Genomic DNA, 17817 nt, shown 5'->3' on the forward strand with positions numbered 1-17817 from the left:
ACCCATTCTTTTTATATGAATTGTTATTTGATCATCTTTGCTATTATCGAATATATGTATGTGTTTTAACATCATTTCTTTATTCCCTCCACTATTGGATGTTTAGGGTAATGCTTTTCTTTTGATCATATATGTATTGATGATATAAATGATGAGTGTAGCAATATTGTGTTAATCACCTTGTTTAACTATTTAAGCAAAGTAATCCTTGAATGAATAAATGTCCATGTTTATTAGATGGAGTCATCTATATGCCTGTTAATAAACATAGATCATCAAGCGCTAGACTTCAAAGTACAATAGTTCCCGGGATTAGTAGTAATTCTTTTATTTCGCTGATAAATTAAGTTATTCGCCTATCATTAGATTGGTCAATCAATCATTCATTCATCCCGTTTATTTATTGCTGGGAAACTGGTCCCGTTATCCCCAGTCGGAGCCACCATTCCAAACGGAAAAAGAGCTGTATTAAGGTCCGGACCGGGTGGTTATCCCCCAATGTTGATACAATGATTTTCGGGGCATCAACATTTTTGGCGCTAGAAGGAGGGCCTCAACTGTGAATGGCAAGCAATGCCAAATCTGCAGGCCATTCTAAGAGTAATTCTCCCTCCGCATCACCTCGTACTTCCCAGTTGCATGCTGGTTCTCCAGTATCCAAACAAGAAGAAGAGGAATCAACTACCACTGCTCAAACCCATCATACTCCAGAACAACTAAGTCTTGAATCCCCTGAAGTCCAGTCTCTTATCCACAAACTTCAGAGCTTCTCGATTTCACCACAGAAATCTGAGGTATCTCAAAGCAGTGCGACTTCGCAATTTAATTTACCTCACCCTCTCACCAGACTTCAGAGCAGAAAGCTCGGTATTGAACCCACTGAGTTCCCTTTACCCAAAAGGAAAAAGGCAAAGAAAAACACTGAAGGATCTGAAAGTGAAGAACTTTCATCCACATCCTCCATCTCACCTTCTCCCGTGCGAAGTCAACTATCCACTCCCTCATCACACATTGTTGTTCATCAAGGATTAGCAACTACAGCATCCCAAACCACACAATCCTTAATATTAACTCCTTCCCAGACTTCTGTAAGTTCAACAGTAATATCATCCACTAATGTGGTTACAATGGCAGATCCATGGACCAGGCCTGGTGCAGTCAATATTCCTGCTCCATTGCATGCATTACCTGATGCACCTGAAAAATGGCTACCCAAGTTTAACCCAGATGATGGAACACAAGCTGAGGAACATATTAATAACTTCATGTTGGCAGTTAATTTGAAGGGAGTAACAGAGCAAGATGTTGTCGTTAGACTTTTCCCTTATACCTTGCAAGGATCAGCAGGATCCTGGTATTTTTCTTTACCTTATGGTTCCATTACCAGTTGGACGACTTGCCAAGAATAGTTTCTTACTAAGTATGGTGATGATAGGTCCTTGGCTAAACTAATAAATGATCTCTCCAATCTTAGGATAGAGCATAGGGAACCAATTAAGGAATTTAATGCGCGATTCAATAAACTCTTGAATAAAATCCCAACGGCCTCCAAACCAAGTGAGCAAATATGAATCGAATGGTATATAACTGCCCTACCTGCTAATATAGCTATTTTTGTAGATAGGGCTGGAAAACCTACTTTAGCTGAAAACATGAAAGAAGCACTTGCTGTGGAGAAACGTATTAATGCTCTAGATAAGAAAGCTGCTCGGGAAGATAGAAAAGCCAAAAAGGTTTCTTTTAAAGATGATTCAAAGAAGAAAACCCCTAAAGATCCATATGACATGGAGGGTCTACAAAAGGTCCTCAAAACTATGTCAAATGAAATGGTTGAAATCAAAAAACAAGTAGCCAAAACCTCAACCAAAAGACCCTTTAGAAATTATAAGAAAACTGAATCAAAACCACCAAATGTTATATCAAATGCAGATTCAGATCTTGAGGAAGGAGAAGAAGAAACAGCTACACCAACTGATGAAGAAGAGGAAGTTGTTGAGTGTCATGGAATGTGGGATTTTATATTACCTAACTCTGACACAGAAAATGAAGAAGAAGCATTTCCTGTCACTACCAGGAGTAGAGGTACCTCCGAACCTGTTCAGACAACTTCGAAGAAAAGAAGTGCAGGTGCTACTACAACAAAAGAAAAGGCTCTCCCGAAGAAGCCACCTGTAACAATTCCACAAAACCAACCTTCAACCTCAACAATTCCATTAACAACTAAGACATTGGTAGTGACTGATTCAATGGATTACAACATTGTTGATGACATGAAAAAGACCAAGGCAAACATTACCATGTTTGAACTTAGTAAATTGAAACATCAGCAAAAATTTCTTCTCAAAGAGTTAAATGTTGTTCCTACTTCACCTCTTCCCAGTGCTAAAGCTGCAAATGATACAGGTCAACCACCTCCTGGTATGGTCGAAGCTACTGATGTAGTCCTAATAGGAGATAGATCAAATTCTCATACTCCACCTTTCCTTCTAACCTATGAGATCTACAATAGAAACCTGCACAACTGCTTGATTGACTCAGGGGCATCTTCTAACATAATGCGAGCTTCAGTTTGTTCCAAACTGAACATTGAACCCCAGAAGTCTGCTATTCATATTGTACAGTTGGACAAGACTAAAGTACAGGTTTTGGGAGAGATCAACTCCGTAACTATCAGGTTATCTACTGATCCCAGAATAGTACAAAGGATTGATATATTGATCGCCGATATACCTGAATTTTATGGTTTGATCTTGAGTAGGGATTGGTCTGAAAAACTACATGGGTATATTTCTACTGATTGGTCACATATGTGGCTTCCCTATAAGGGTAAGCCAAGTCAAATAAGAATCGATCGGGAAAAGCATATGACCCATACAGTTACTGAATTTGAACAAGAAAACCAACCAATAGCATTTAATAACAACATTTTGGGGAATTATTCATTAGAGTCATTCTTTGGCAACTTCGCTGGCCAACCATCCCCTTTCTCAGTAAACCATTTTACATCTCAGATCGAAAATTATTCACAAACAGATAGGTCAAGATTTTTCAATGATATTGAGAAAACTGTAAATAAAATTGTTAATACTTCTTTATTTTGGTCGTTACATTTCGATGGGTCCAAATCTAGTGAGGGCTCAGGAGCAGGATGTATTTTGATTAGCCCGCAAGGAGAAAAAACAATGCTGTCCTGTAGGTTAGAATTTGAATGCAAGAATAATACAACAGAATACGAAGCCTAAGTCCAAGGACTGTATAAAGCTATTGGCCTCAAGGTCCAATATTTGAAAGTGTTTGGAGATTCTGAAATTATTATCAAATAGGTAAGGAATACAATTCATTGTCTTTCCACCCATCTCAAACATTATCAATCACTGGTACAGGAACTCACCTCCCACTTTTCGCATTCAATATTTCTTCTATTCCCAGGTCTCAAAATTCGGCAGCCGACCTGCTAGCCAATGTTGCTTCCAAGATCCTACCTTCCGAAGACTATACCCCAGATAGATTTTCAGTATAATTGCTTTTTAGGCCATCAATTCCCGACAATGTAACTAATTGGAGAGTATTCAACCACGATGAAGACATTTTACAGTTTTTAACTTCCGAAAAGTCATATGATGATCAAATCATCGAGGAAAACGAGCATGACCTTCAAATGAGAGGTAAACCCGAGGAGAATTCAATCCCTAAGACTGTGGTGAAGCTTGAGGATCTTTATGATATTAAAGATAGGTTTAAACCTGTGACTAATACAAAGCTCCAAAGTTCTACCCTAAGGTTTGAATTGATAAACCTTGGCACTGAGCAAACTCCTCAAAACATTAATTTAGGACTAGGACTTTCCTTGAAAGAAAAGGAAGCATTCATTAGACTGTTACGGAAAAATAAACAGGTTTTTGCTTGGAAATATGATGATTTAAAGACATATGATACATCCATCATCCAGCATACCATTCCAATGCTTCCCGAACAGAAACCAATTCAGCAGAAGTTGAGAAAAATACATCCGAACTTACAGAGTCAAATAAAATCTGAACTTAATAAACTCTTGAAAGCTAAGATTATTTTTCCCGTTCGGCACTCAAACTGGGTCTCCAATATGGTGCCAGTCAGAAAGAAAAATGGCGACATCAGGATTTGTATAGATTTCAGAAATTTGAACAAGGCGAGCTTAAAAGATAATTTCCCATTACCTACTATGGAGCAGATACTCCAATCAGTAGCAGGCTCTGAGTTAATGTCCTTTCTAGATGGTTTCTTAGGATATAACCAAGTTTTGGTCCATCCTGATGACCAACTCAAAACCACATTCAGAACAAAATGGGGAACATATGCGTATCAGAAAATGCCTTTCGGACTTATTAATGCAGGAGCGACGTTCCAAAGAGCGATGGATATATCTTTTAAAGGGTTGATTAACAGAACAATAGTCGTCTACCTAGACGATATTACTGTATTTTCTAAGGAGAAGTCCAATCATTTGCATGATTTAAATCAAATCTTTCAACGCTGCAAAAGATATGGTATTTCACTTAACCCTAAAAAATCTTTCTTCGCTCTTGACCAAGGAAAGCTCTTAGGCTTTATTGTGTCTAAATATGGCATTTATATTGATCCCGATAGGATCAAAGAAATCTCTGAGATCCATTTCCCTCATAATAAAAAATCCATGCAGTCATTTTTAGGCAAAATCAATTTTTTCAAAAGATTTGTTCCAGACTTTTCTCAAATCATTTTGCCACTTCAAACTATGATTAAGAAAAATTCAGTCTTTAAGTGGGGATCAGTAGAAAAGGAAGTGTTTGATTTAATCAAACAATCAATAATTAATGCCCCCGCCTTAAATACCCCCAATTTTTCTAATCATTTCACAATGTATACTATCGCATCCGATTTGTCTTATGCAGCAGTACTCACACAGACTAATGATCACAATTCGGAAGCACCCATTTCATTCTATAGTTCAAATCTTCAGGGTGCTGAATTGAATTACTCCGAGGTAGAAAAACAAGCCTTTGTTGTATATAAAGCTGTCAAACATTACAGACCCTTCCTTTTAAAAGCCCACACAAAAGTTATAGTTCCTTTCCCTGCAGTAAGGCAACTATTAATCCAAAGAGAACTAGGTGAAAAAAGGGAAAACTGGGTTACAACACTTCAAGAATATGATTTAGAAATTAAACCAACAAAGATTGTTAGAGGCCAAGGTTTTTGCAGGTTATTGGCAGGAGCATCCAACATTCCAGAATCAGGTGATACAGATCAAACCGAAGAAATCAACCAGATAAGTATTACTGATTCGGAATCACAATATGCTGACTTAATCTTTTATTTGAAAAAAGGGTATGCACCTCCTAACATGTCTTACAAAAACAAAAGGGCCATTAGATTAAAAGAAAAAAATTTCACAATTATTGATGATGTGCTTTTTAGGAAAAATTATGATTCAATCTTATTAAGATGCCTAGAAAAACCTGAAGCACAAAAGGTCTTGCAGGAATTACATGATGGACCAGCAGGAGGACATTTTGGAGCTGATACAACAGCCCATAAACTCATTCATGGTGAATATTACTAGCCCACTCTGTTTAGAGATGCTCATGAATATGTAAGGAAATGCCGAAATTGTCAAACTTCTAGTGGAAGGCAAAGAAAACCAGCTTTCCCTTTGCAACCAGTCAACATTGAACAACCATTTGAGCAATGGGGATTGGATATCATTGGGGAAATTACTCCTCATTCTTCCAAACAACATAAGTATATCCTTGCTGCTATTGATTGTTTTACTAAATGGGTTGAAGCAATTCCTTTGAAGACAACAAATTCTGAGGCAATCATTGAATTCATAGATCAATTCATCATTACCAGATTTGGTGTCCCAAATGCTCTTGTTTTTTATAATGCATCTTACTTTTCAGGCAATGCTATGTTTGATTTCGCTATTAAAAGAGGATTTAAATTAAAATATTCTGCTAATTACTATCCCCAGGGTAATAGTTTAGCAGAGTCTACAAATAAAAATTTGATTAAAATTATTAAGCGAACCATCGAACAGAATCATAAAAAATGGCACAAATCCTTAATATTCGCACTATGGGCTGATAGGATAACGCAAAAGGCTTCCATAGGATCTTCCCCGTTCAACATTGTATATGGAAAAGAAGTAGTACTACCAACAAATCTTGTTCTTCCTTCTCTAGCCCTAGTGCAGTTTATTGAGGAAAGCCATTCTTCTTCTATTCAACTTAGACATGACCAAATTTTAAAATTAGAAGAGGAAAGAGAAAAAGGCAAGGTTATTCATGCAAAACATCCACAAATCATCAAGTCATCCTTTGATTTAGTCTCATCCGGTTCAAAACAATTTCAAGTTGGTGATTTGGTCCTGAAATGGGACAAATCCCATGAGGACAAGGGAAAACACACCAAGTTCCAAAAGATGTGGCTTGGGCCATTTTAGATCTGTGAGAAGATAGGCCATTCGACCTTCATATTACAAGATTTATCAGGTTTGAGAGATTATCTCCCTGTTAATGGCCTTATCTTAATGAAATTCTTCAATTGAGAAGGTAACCCCTTCTCCCCTTTTTTAGAATTTTATAGTTTGTAGGATCATTAGAAAATAAAGTTGTGAGATATCTACCATTGACCTTTGCTTTACTTGAAAGTTACTCAAAACAAGTAGGGTTGATATTTACTTTTAAAGTAATAGAAGTCTTAAACAAGAGGGATAATTATGGGAAATTAGGTGTAATTGCATTCTGAAACTACACTTCAATTTTTGTAAACGCTTCCCAAAGTTTAGAAATATTGTAAATAATTTTATGTTTATAAATTGGTCACAAAAAGGTTATCAATATCAAAATAGAAACTAATCCAATTTCAGCATCCTTAACTCTTACCTTTTCATCCATTTACTCTTAAGGAGAAAATTGTCCATCCCACTCACCAAAGCTTATGATTACTCAGAGTGTAATTCTAAAATATTTGATATAAAAGATAAGAGGTCTTATTACAAACCTGCTTACCATGATCATAGGGAAATAGTTTAACCGACATTACCAATACTGCATACCAAAACAGGGTAATGGCTTAGAATTATAAGACAAGGGGTCTCATCACGAGCCAGCTTGTTCGGTTAAATTACTACTAGTGAATGGCATTGTCACTAAGCTGGTCACCAAACCAGGACAATGGCTTTTTATCTTACAAAATAACAGAAAAGTGGAAAAGAAATACAAAATATGAAAAACATGTTTTGAATTCATTCTGTTAATCATACTCTCAAATGAGCAGGACAATGGACAATAGCATGGTTAAAAGGTATCCCTGTCGAAACTATGAACGTTTGCTGGCAGCAGAGGCTCTACCTATGACAAAGGAGTCAATTCTAAAAGCTGATTTGGAATGGTTTTCTGTTTTATCACTATCAACCATTAACGACCAATTTAAAACTTAGAATGTATCTAATTTTAAACAAAGGAGGAAGTTAGCAAAGATAGTTTCATTTTATTTGGAATGCATATATACCTAGTTATATTAGAAATTTCCCCTTTGATGAGAAATCTATTTTGAAAAAGTTTAAGTATTTCCATACTTTTCAGAGATAACTATTTCTTCCAGCGAATCGCCAATTGTTGTGCTCTACAACAACCCCCCATTTCATACCATTTTATTCATAAAACTATAATATGAATTGGGTCCCTTTTTATTTTTAATTGGTATCAACTTTGTATTATTCAAAAAGGTCCGAAAAACAAAATGAAAGCATTATAAAAAACCTTTTTGACAAACCAATTATTTGGTCTTATAATATAAATAATTAATCTTTTATCATTGCGATAAAGCGATCGCAAGATCGCATATCACAATGACAAAGGAGGCATAACTTAAAGGCCCATTGGTTTTCTCCGATGCGATGACATGCAATAGGCTATCGGATATCGGCAATAATAAGTTCCCATAACAAAAGTGCCTCCCGCTCCGATGCGATGCGATAAGATTCTTTTCGCTCTGATGCGATGCGATCACGTCCCTTTCGCTCCGATGAGATGCGATATCGCTATCGGCGATCGGGGATATACCATGCATGCTTTTTAAAGTGCCCATACTCCCGATGCGATGCGATGCGATATCGCTATTGGCGATCGGGGATTCCAAAAGGTGTCAATATAAAGATTTAAGTTTTCCCCGACACCCGATTGCGATAAAGCCAAAAGCGCAAACTTCAAAAAACCGTTAAAGCAGAGGTATTACGATTAATTCGTATTTAAGGCCTTATCTTTCAAACAGTGATTCACCTGCACTCAACCACCAAAACGTCCAAGGCACGCTTAAACAAATCATGCAGCTGATAAGAGATATGATGAGCATTTAAAGGATTGGCAGGTTTTAATGGCCATTTAATGAAATAGTAAGCTTAAAAAATCTTCTCATAGATTGTATCCGCGGCCACTTTAAGTTAATCCCTCATCATGCATTGATCAATATATCTCACTCGTATTTGGTTTTCGCTACCAATTCTTTGTGTTACGCTTATTTCCACTACTGTGCAGAATTCTTCTGAAGTAATAGATTCAAGAAGAATGGGAAAGAAGTCTAAGAAAACCACAGTAGCTTCCACTGCACCAGCCACAGGACAAGCCGTCGCTGATCCAGCAACTAAAAAGAAAGGATTAATATCTGATACTACATGTTCAGGACTTGCCAAGACCACTTGGCAAAGTACCTATAATTTGATCGAAGCCGAAGAACCAAAGGTGACGGAAGTACAAGCTACAGCGGGTTCCAGTAGAAAATCTGATGGTACTTTGAAAGACTTGGCCGACTCTTTCCTTCATCGGATAGCGGCTCGGGAACAAATTCTCCCATATACGGATGTAGAAGTGGGCAATTGAGGAAATCCCAATCACAGACAAAATTTTCTGCACCAGAGATGGGAGAATCTTTGGTTCATTCAAGGTTGATGATTTGAGGCAAATGTATCATTTGCCTGAGCCAAAGAAGAAGTACAACAAGGTATTTCTGGAGAAATTCCTAAATGAGAACAAAACTGAATCCGAACCCATTCGGGAATGGAGGCACAACCCGACGAAACACAAGCATGAAACTTCCGGTAAGTACTCTGTTGATTCTCTATGTTCTCCGTATTGTTATGCTGGGATAATGATGTGTAGGTTGTGGGGGTTGCACGATTCCGCTAATTTCACTATAGAAATGGTTCCCTTGATGGAGGCGGCATGTAATAGTGAGATAATGGATTGGGCAACCATACTGTCAGATAAGCTAGCGACAACAGTTCTTAGTTTTAGAACTAAAACTTCTGTCTCAAAAAGGCTTATTCCCCCATTCTACTACAGTGCTTATATACTAGATACCTTGTGTTTTAATTCTGAGTTTCCTATACTCGGCTGGAGGTGGACTCCACAAGACCCCACGCCTATTCACATATACCATCAGAAATTGTGGAAGACTTCCTATAAGCACCATTTGTACCAAGTCTGCAACGGCTTCATGTTACCCATTCATTATTCTATTTTTAATAAACCTGCTCCCAAAATTTCTTACCAAGCAGGGATTGATTTGACATCAATAAGAAGATGGTTCGGAGAGGAGAAATTTACTTATGTAAGAATTTTCGGCAGCCAAGCCGAACCTCATGTCCTTCCTTTGTACATACCTGACAAACTGCTGGCAAGGGAGATAGCCTATCAGATTATTGCCGAAGGAGTTACACAAACTCTAAAGAAAAATAAGAAGCAGGTCTGGCCGTCCTTTCCTCTGAGATGTGGTGTCTTCACTTTGCATGATTTTAAACATGCGGAAAAAGAAGCTACGAAGATGAAATCATTAACTCTAGCGACTCTCCCTAACAGACGATTTGATCCCAACAAAGTCGCCTATAATGCTCTTGAACAGGCCAAATTGACAAAGTTTGATCATATAGAAGATAAGTTTGATGACCTGTTCTCCTCAGCTGAATCAATGTATCAAGTTAGATCGCTGGCCATAATAGAATACAAAGATGAATGGTTAGTTGAATTCAACAGACTTAGAGAACAGAGGTTGCAAACTCTGCCTCTAGATCTGTTAGCAACAACCCCAGCAACAAGACCAAGTGAGCCTGAATAACAACATTCAAAGGAACCACCGGTTACAACAGAAAAACAGGAGAAAGTGCAAGAGGAAACCCAGACTAAAGAGCAGAAACAGAGCAACATAGAGGTGAATGTGGATACTCAAATTGATCCCAAATTGCTCCGGCAATGGCAGCAATTTGATTCAATTATCAGTAGTCTTGAATGTTCAAAGGACACCGAAACTTCGAAAGCGGCAGATACACAGGAAACCACTTCACAACAGGTTCCAAGTGGAACCAGTGGCCTACCCAGTTCAAAGGAAGTAGAAATAATCCCAAAGGACCCCTCCGATCAAATTATTTTGCAGATAGAAGAAATTCCTCCCTTGGATGTCTTCTATAGCCCAAGGCACAAAGTTGTGGTAAAACGACAGAGGAAGAGAAGAAGGACTGATCAACCTTCCCTTTTCCCAGAACAAAAGGTCACGGGCAATGTGGTTTGGAAGGAGGAATTTGACCCCTCTGATGACCTAACAAAACTATCACAATATGCTGGAGCCTATTCGGCAGCAACAATAGACAAGGCATCAGATGTGAGTCTTTTATTAAAAACGAAAGACCAGGAAATCTTTTTATTGCAAGCAGAGCTAACAGAAGCACAACAGAAAGCGGAGCAGGCAGAACAGAAATTGTTAACACAACAACAAATAAATAATCAATTAACTCAACAATTGCGGGAAGAGAAATAGAGGATTGATCACAGCGCAATCCAGAAGCAGAAAGAGTTGTCTGAAGCCTTGGCACAACTGAGGGCAGCAAATGAACAAATGCTGAAGTCAAAAGATGAGCAGATTGCTCAACTATCAGCACAACTTGAGAAGACAAAGGGTGTTCCACAGATAGCCGAATTCAAATTAGAAGCATTATAGATAAATAAGGCATTAATAACACAAATCAAGCTTCTATGTCAACAAATCGCCCAGGCGGAACCACTATGCGATTTGACAGCATCAATAAGTAAACAAACAGAAAAGGCTAGAACAGAATTGGATCAAGCTGAAGAAACATTAACTGAATTTCTTGACTGGCAAGATACCGATCAAGGACAAGTGGCAAATTTACCAAGAATTTTAGAGTCACATAAAGAAATATTGTTTACAGAATGGCAGTCCCAGTTAATGAAAGCAGAGAGGGCAATTTCAAGATGCAAATCAACCACAAGTAATTTGGTTGAATTGGTTAATAATACTCTCTACTTGTCAAGCATGATTTCCCAATGCGCTCCAGGTAAATTGATAGCGGTGAAAACATTGGAGCAGTCATGTTATCCAGATCTAGAGGAAAAGGGGAGATTAATTGCTGGAATTAACAGTTTAACATGGGACACCTATTGGTTCTTCTTGGTAAAACCACACAGTCAAAGAGCCGCCCTCAAATTCCTTACAGATGCAATCGGGTATATTATCTCCGATATTCAGGATGCCACCTATGCCGCCCAGCTTAACTCTCGCCTCAACAGACCGCCCGAAGTGGAGCCAATGCTTGCGATAAGTCAGCTCAAGTTTAAAGGCAAACATCCTACTTGATGATTCATGCCGCCGACTGCCAGGTTGCTGAGAATGAGATATTCAAGATCATTTGATACCAATTAAGTAGGATTTCAGTTTCATAGATAGTTAGTTTAATTCAGTATTTATAGACCCTTTCATGTTTTTAGAAAGGGTCGTAAAGTTTTGTACATGACTTAAAGCCTGAAGTTGCACTACTGTACTTCAGGCATATTCTTTTATAAAACTGGACCAATCATTCTGATTTTGACAAAGAAGCTTTTATGCAAATGTGCACTACTGTCTTTGTTTGAAAGTATTTCTGCGTTAGAGGAAGAATTTCAAATAGTGATTGATATTGGGAGTGACTCGCAGCTCATATGGTACTATTATCTATGTCTGAACCCATTCTTTTTATATGAATTGTTATTTGATCGTCTTTTCTATTATCGAATATATGTATGTGTTTTAACAACATTTCTTTATTCCCTCCACTATTGGATGTTTAGGGTAATGCTTTTCTTTTGATCATATATGTATTGATGGTATAAATGATGAGTGTAGCAATATTGCGTTAATCACCTTGGTTAACTATTTAAGCAAAGTAATCCTTGAATGAATAAATGTCCATGTTTATTAAATGGAGTCATCTATATGCCTGTTAATAAACATAGATCATCAAGCGCTACACTTCAAAGTACAATAGTTCCCGAGATTAGTAGTAATTCTTTTATTTCACTGATAAATTAAGTTATTCGCCTATCATTAGATTAGTCAATCAATCATTCATTCATCCCGTTTATTTATTGCTGGGAAACTGGTCCCATTATCCCCAGTCGGAGCCACCATTCCAAACAGAAAAGGAGTTGTATTAAGGTCCGGACCGGGTGGTTATCCCCCAATGTTGATACAACAATTTTCAGGGCATCAACACAACCTCATGGGGAGTCCCATGGTTGGTGCAGTGCTATGTAGAGACATCATAGCAAGAGGCCTGTTGGAGTATCCACAAAATTATGACTATGGTGGTTGGGAGTCCCATGCTTTAGAAGATATTCTACCTGAGGAGAGAAAACTAGATACTCTTGGAGATAATATAGGTGGTTAATGCTCAGAAATAGAATCCCAACGGTACATGGAAGAAGAGAAATGGATCTCGGGATCACAATTTATTGATAGCCGAAGTAAGGATATTGACGTCCTTAGGAGCAGGTTGAATTTCATAACCTCAGAACTAGTGAAGTAGGCTGAAATTTCAAAACTTCAGAACTTTGGAGGGTCAGAGTCTTAGTCAATTGGAAGCGGGATGAATATTAGATCCCTAAATTTTGGAATGTTAGAATATCAAAGGGTTGGAATCTCAAAGGGCCAAAGTATTAGTAAATCAGAAGCATGCTGAATACCAAATCACTAAATTTCAAAACCTCAGAACTTCTGAGTCTCAAAGATTCCAAGGATTAGAGTCTCACTATGATGGAATTTCAGGATGTGAGAAGGTAAAAAAAAAAAAAAAATTATGTCAGAAGGTTGGAACAATGGAGCTTCAAACTTTTATTTAAAAGAAACCCGAGATAGCATTGAACGAAGGAATCATGTTGAATTTCATACTGCAAACTTTGGAACCTTAAAACCAAGGAAGGTAGGAATTTTAAAGCCTTGAAATTTTGGAACTTCAAAATTTCAAAATTTCATAACTTCTTATAAGTTGATTTTTTTTTAAAATCATGGAGGGTTTCGGGGAGCAGGGATTTATAAAGGAAATCATTTGCAAAATAAAGGTTCAAGGGGCACTTTTCTCTCTCATCATAGATGACACATGGCAGTAGTTGATTGACCCTCAAGAGTTGATGGTGGCAGATGACATGAGCATGACATGGATGTAAGGAGGACACATGGTAGTGAGTTTCAACATTATTGAGAGGCCTGACATAGAAAAGATTGGTGACATGTTTCACCACTAAGGAGATTCCACATGGGGTTGATGACATGACAATGATGTCACCCTCGAAGTATGTTGGAGAAATTTTGTTGTTAAAACAGTGGTTGCAATAGTGCGAGTTGTGCCTTACATAATTCAAAATGCAAAATAAAATTCCCCAATAATCCCCAAGACATGAGATTTTCTCTCCTCTCAACTACAACTCTAAATACTCATTACAATAATGCTTTTAATAATTCGAAAATTGCAGAGAAGAGAAGCCCCTTAATACATTCTACAATCCACTCTTTATAATTTTACAAAAAGAATTCCCAATACTAAATCTATTGGAGAATAATTCTTGTCAATCAATTTTGGTTGGCCCGAATTTCTATTCTTCTATTGTTGCAGCAATGGAATTGGTTGAAATATTATTATCCTCATCTCTTCAACTCTTTCACTCCAAAAATCAATCAAAATTTAATTAAATTGCAAATTAAAATTAAAATACTAAATCTGGAATACAAAACATATCCAATCAAAAGTCAATTGCATAATTAAATAAAAAGAAATATGAGATTTCTATTGATGAGTGTGAAGATATAATTGGTCAATGTGAACATAGATGAATGAATTTTTACTCAATGGGAGTTGTGGGAAAATGAAAATAAAGAAAGTTGAAATGAGAAAATGGTGAAGATTTTTCCATATTTTTTTATTGTCTTCTCACAAGACATATTGAAGTTCTTTGTTGTCTTATCACAGTGCATATTGATGTATACATTCCTAGGATGCTAAATTCTAACAATGACCATTCTAACAATGTCATTTGTGGATTCAAAGGCATTTCATCCCTCCACAATGACCTACCTATATGTTGACATACATCACACACATTACAATATGCTTTTGAATCTTGATGAAGGGTTGGCCACAACAACCCGACACATAAAATGTTCTATGCAGTTTCTCTTCCTGCATAATGTCCTCCTACTGTGCCCCCATGAGAATCTGTGAGGATCCTACTTCGTTCAAACTCGGGGACATGCTTCCTCAGTATTTCATCATTCCCCATCTTGTATAGATGCCAAGCAATGACAGAGAAATCTGTTGAGCGCACTACTAATTCCTTCTTTTGCTGGACAAAGTATCCTTCCAACGCAGTTCCAATTGTTAGAAAGTGTATTACATATTCAAAATGTCCATCTGTGATGCGCATAGCAAAGAGTTGCATGTGAGGTAATCCTTCCTCCATACTAGTAGGTTCCTCCCCTGTCTCCATGCACGACAGGTGGTCTAGTCCTGTGTTCAATCGCCCAGGCTTCACAACAACTTCAAAATCATACTCCTGGAACAATAAGAGCCATATGCAAATTCACACCCCCCCAACAGAGGCTTATTGACCAGGTACTGTAGCGTTGAGTACATGTGCATCTCCTCAAGTTGGGGCTTTTCTCCATAGGCTTGCATCCATGTGCATGAATCATTATATCCATCATACTTTCCTATAAGTCACATCTTAGGTTTCCCAAATCATGCTCACATTATTCTCCTACATTTGCACCAATCATCAAAGCTTCCTTTGTGCGTACCACACCATCTTGTGGGTGTCACATGTAGTACCTAGTCCAAGGTATGGAATCGTTGTTTCTATGGCACCTCCCTTTCTTATGACGACACACCGCATAACGACTGGATCACCTTATTGCAATTCAATGTAGTTACTTTGTGTAGCCGATTCTACTAGTGTTCTATTTCTTCATCAGAATATGAAGTGTAGGAACTCTCGTCCATATCATTATCACTCCTATAGTCGCAGACTGGTTCAGTATAGATCATTATCACTCCTATAGTCGTAGACTGGTTCAGTATAGTGCCATCCTTTAGAAGGATCTAGGGGTATTATTACGTGTAATGATTTCTTCTCAAATATGATCTTTCACTTCTTCAAATTTCTTACCCTGTTCATATTAGTAGCCCAGTCAATTCCCATGAGTGCAGGGTATCGATTGTTGTCATCAACAATCTCTATTAATTCAAAATCTTCCAGCACACTCACTCCCTCAATATCCAAAGTTACTCCCTGCAATCACCCCATGGGTATGATTTTATGTTGGTTCACCATCCTTAGCTGAATCGCAGACCATTGTAGTGCATATCTTCTCATTCGCTCCCATGTCTATTTCGGTAAAACATTTGCATCTAATCCTAAAGCCAGAATGACTTAATCCGTCTCATATTCTCCAATCTGCGTGGTGAGTCTCATTTCATGCCCCATACCTGTTTTATGCTTTTGGATCTTTTAGCCTATGCATGGTTCTCCTGGTGCAGTCCTAGCACATATGTTGATGAGTTCCTATCATCATTTCACAGCCTTACTATCGCGCAGTAACTTCATATAGATTTTGAGGAGAATAGTGAGCATAGAGGGGTCCATCTCTGGCTCAAGCTTATCTTTACTTCCGGAAGTGGAGGCTTCAGTGAAGCTCTTCTTAGCTTCCGTGAAGGTTTGCTAAACGCGCTCCAAATCAAACCCAGCCTCTTTCGTCAGGGCTTTGCAAACGAAGGTACTGTCTTCTGGTTGTTTCCCCTTGTCACCTCCCATCACGATTCCACTTTGGAGCACTATATTTATGTTCATATCTTCCTTGCGCGGCTCAGACCTCATCATCTACAGGTTCTGAGTGGGGGGAGGTGGTAGTGACTCTTTGACATGTATTCTAACTATCAGCATAGGACAATCTTGTGTTTCATGATCAAATAGTGTGCAGTACTTGCATGACGAACGTGTTGGACTAGCTCAATCACAGGCATAGTGTCTTGGTCCTCCGCAATTGTAGTAAATCAACTTTCCTCGACCTCTACAAGGTCCTCCTCTGCCTTGGCCTCGCCGACGCCCGTGAAATCTTATCCACGTCATCCCTGCATTCTAGTCAAGGGGCCATGTTTCGGATTGAACCCTATAGGTAGGAGTTATATCCATCATCAATTAATAGCTCCTACAAGTATTCTTGTCATGTCCCATCGATCCACAAACACTGCAGAATAACTATTGCGAAGTTTCCGTATACTTATGTAACCAGTGGTAGTTATCTGTGGAATGATTTCCGACTATTTGACAGATAGCGCACCACAAAGCAGGTGTTGTGCTATGTCTTGCTTGAGCTTCTAGCCTTAAAGGCATTGGTCCTCCTCCTGCAAGGTAATTTGTAAATACCAGGCAGTGGTCTTTGTCATGACACTGACTCTTGCATTTTACGCACCATACTTCTTTGTGAACCTCTAGTCGAATTGTCCTATCCTACTTCAAGCTTTGCATCTCAAGGCACAGGTTCTTCATCTGCGCGTGGATCTGCTAAACTCCTAGATTAGGATCTTGCATAAGAGTCTCGTATAGTATCATGGCAATATCCACGGCCTCTACCTGAGTTGTTATCTTCTGTTGTGACAACGCACTTCTTAGGTGTGGTAGTAGCAAAGCCAAAAACCACTTGTGATGCTTTCCATCTGTCAAATTTATGTTGGCTACATGGATCATACATTTCAACCTCTGATCTAGTTCCCAAGGTGTCTCACCTAGTAGCATCATGATCTCTTCGAATCCAACAATCGACTGCGCTTCAGATTTAGGCCTAGTAAATTCCCTATTCAATGTTGCTTCGATGTCCGTGATGAGCCCCAAAAATGGACAATTATTTGGGCTCATTCAACCTCCTAATTTGACTTAATCAACCATCCTCATTAGTTTATTGCATGTTTTTATTACATTTATGTTTATTAGAGTGAATTTGGTTAGTCATTATGCCAACAAGTCTAATGGGTGCTTTGTGTAGCCTTTTTGGTCCACTTGGAGACAGAATTGAAGGTCTTAATGAGCACATGGCAGCCAAATTCGTGGGAGAACAAGCTAGAGGATTTGTAGGAAGGTGTCCCCTTCATTTATGGGCCCTTACCTCGAATTCTCCACCATCAGCTCGAAGTTCAAAGGCCACCAAATCAATGAGCACAAGGGCAGCCAAGCAAGTCAAGTAGGACTGCTGTTAACTACAGTCTTGGGTAGCCAAGTCCTAAATTTTAGGAGGACTGTTGGGTCTCAAATTGTATAAATAAGAGGGCTTAAGACCTCATTTCAGTTAGTCAATTTGGTAGCTAGTTAGCCAGTAGATAGTAGCTAGTGGTTAGTCATGTTGTAGCTCTGTTTTTGCTCTTTGTAGCCAATTTTGCATGTTAAACTCCATTCTTGACCTTTCCGTTGCTTCCATCCTTCTATC

Source organism: Pinus tabuliformis, chromosome X (assembly GCF_031772625.1).
Source record: "Pinus tabuliformis cultivar Carrire ecotype Pingquan chromosome X, CPIR1, whole genome shotgun sequence".
Lineage (NCBI taxonomy): Eukaryota > Viridiplantae > Streptophyta > Pinopsida > Pinales > Pinaceae > Pinus > Pinus tabuliformis.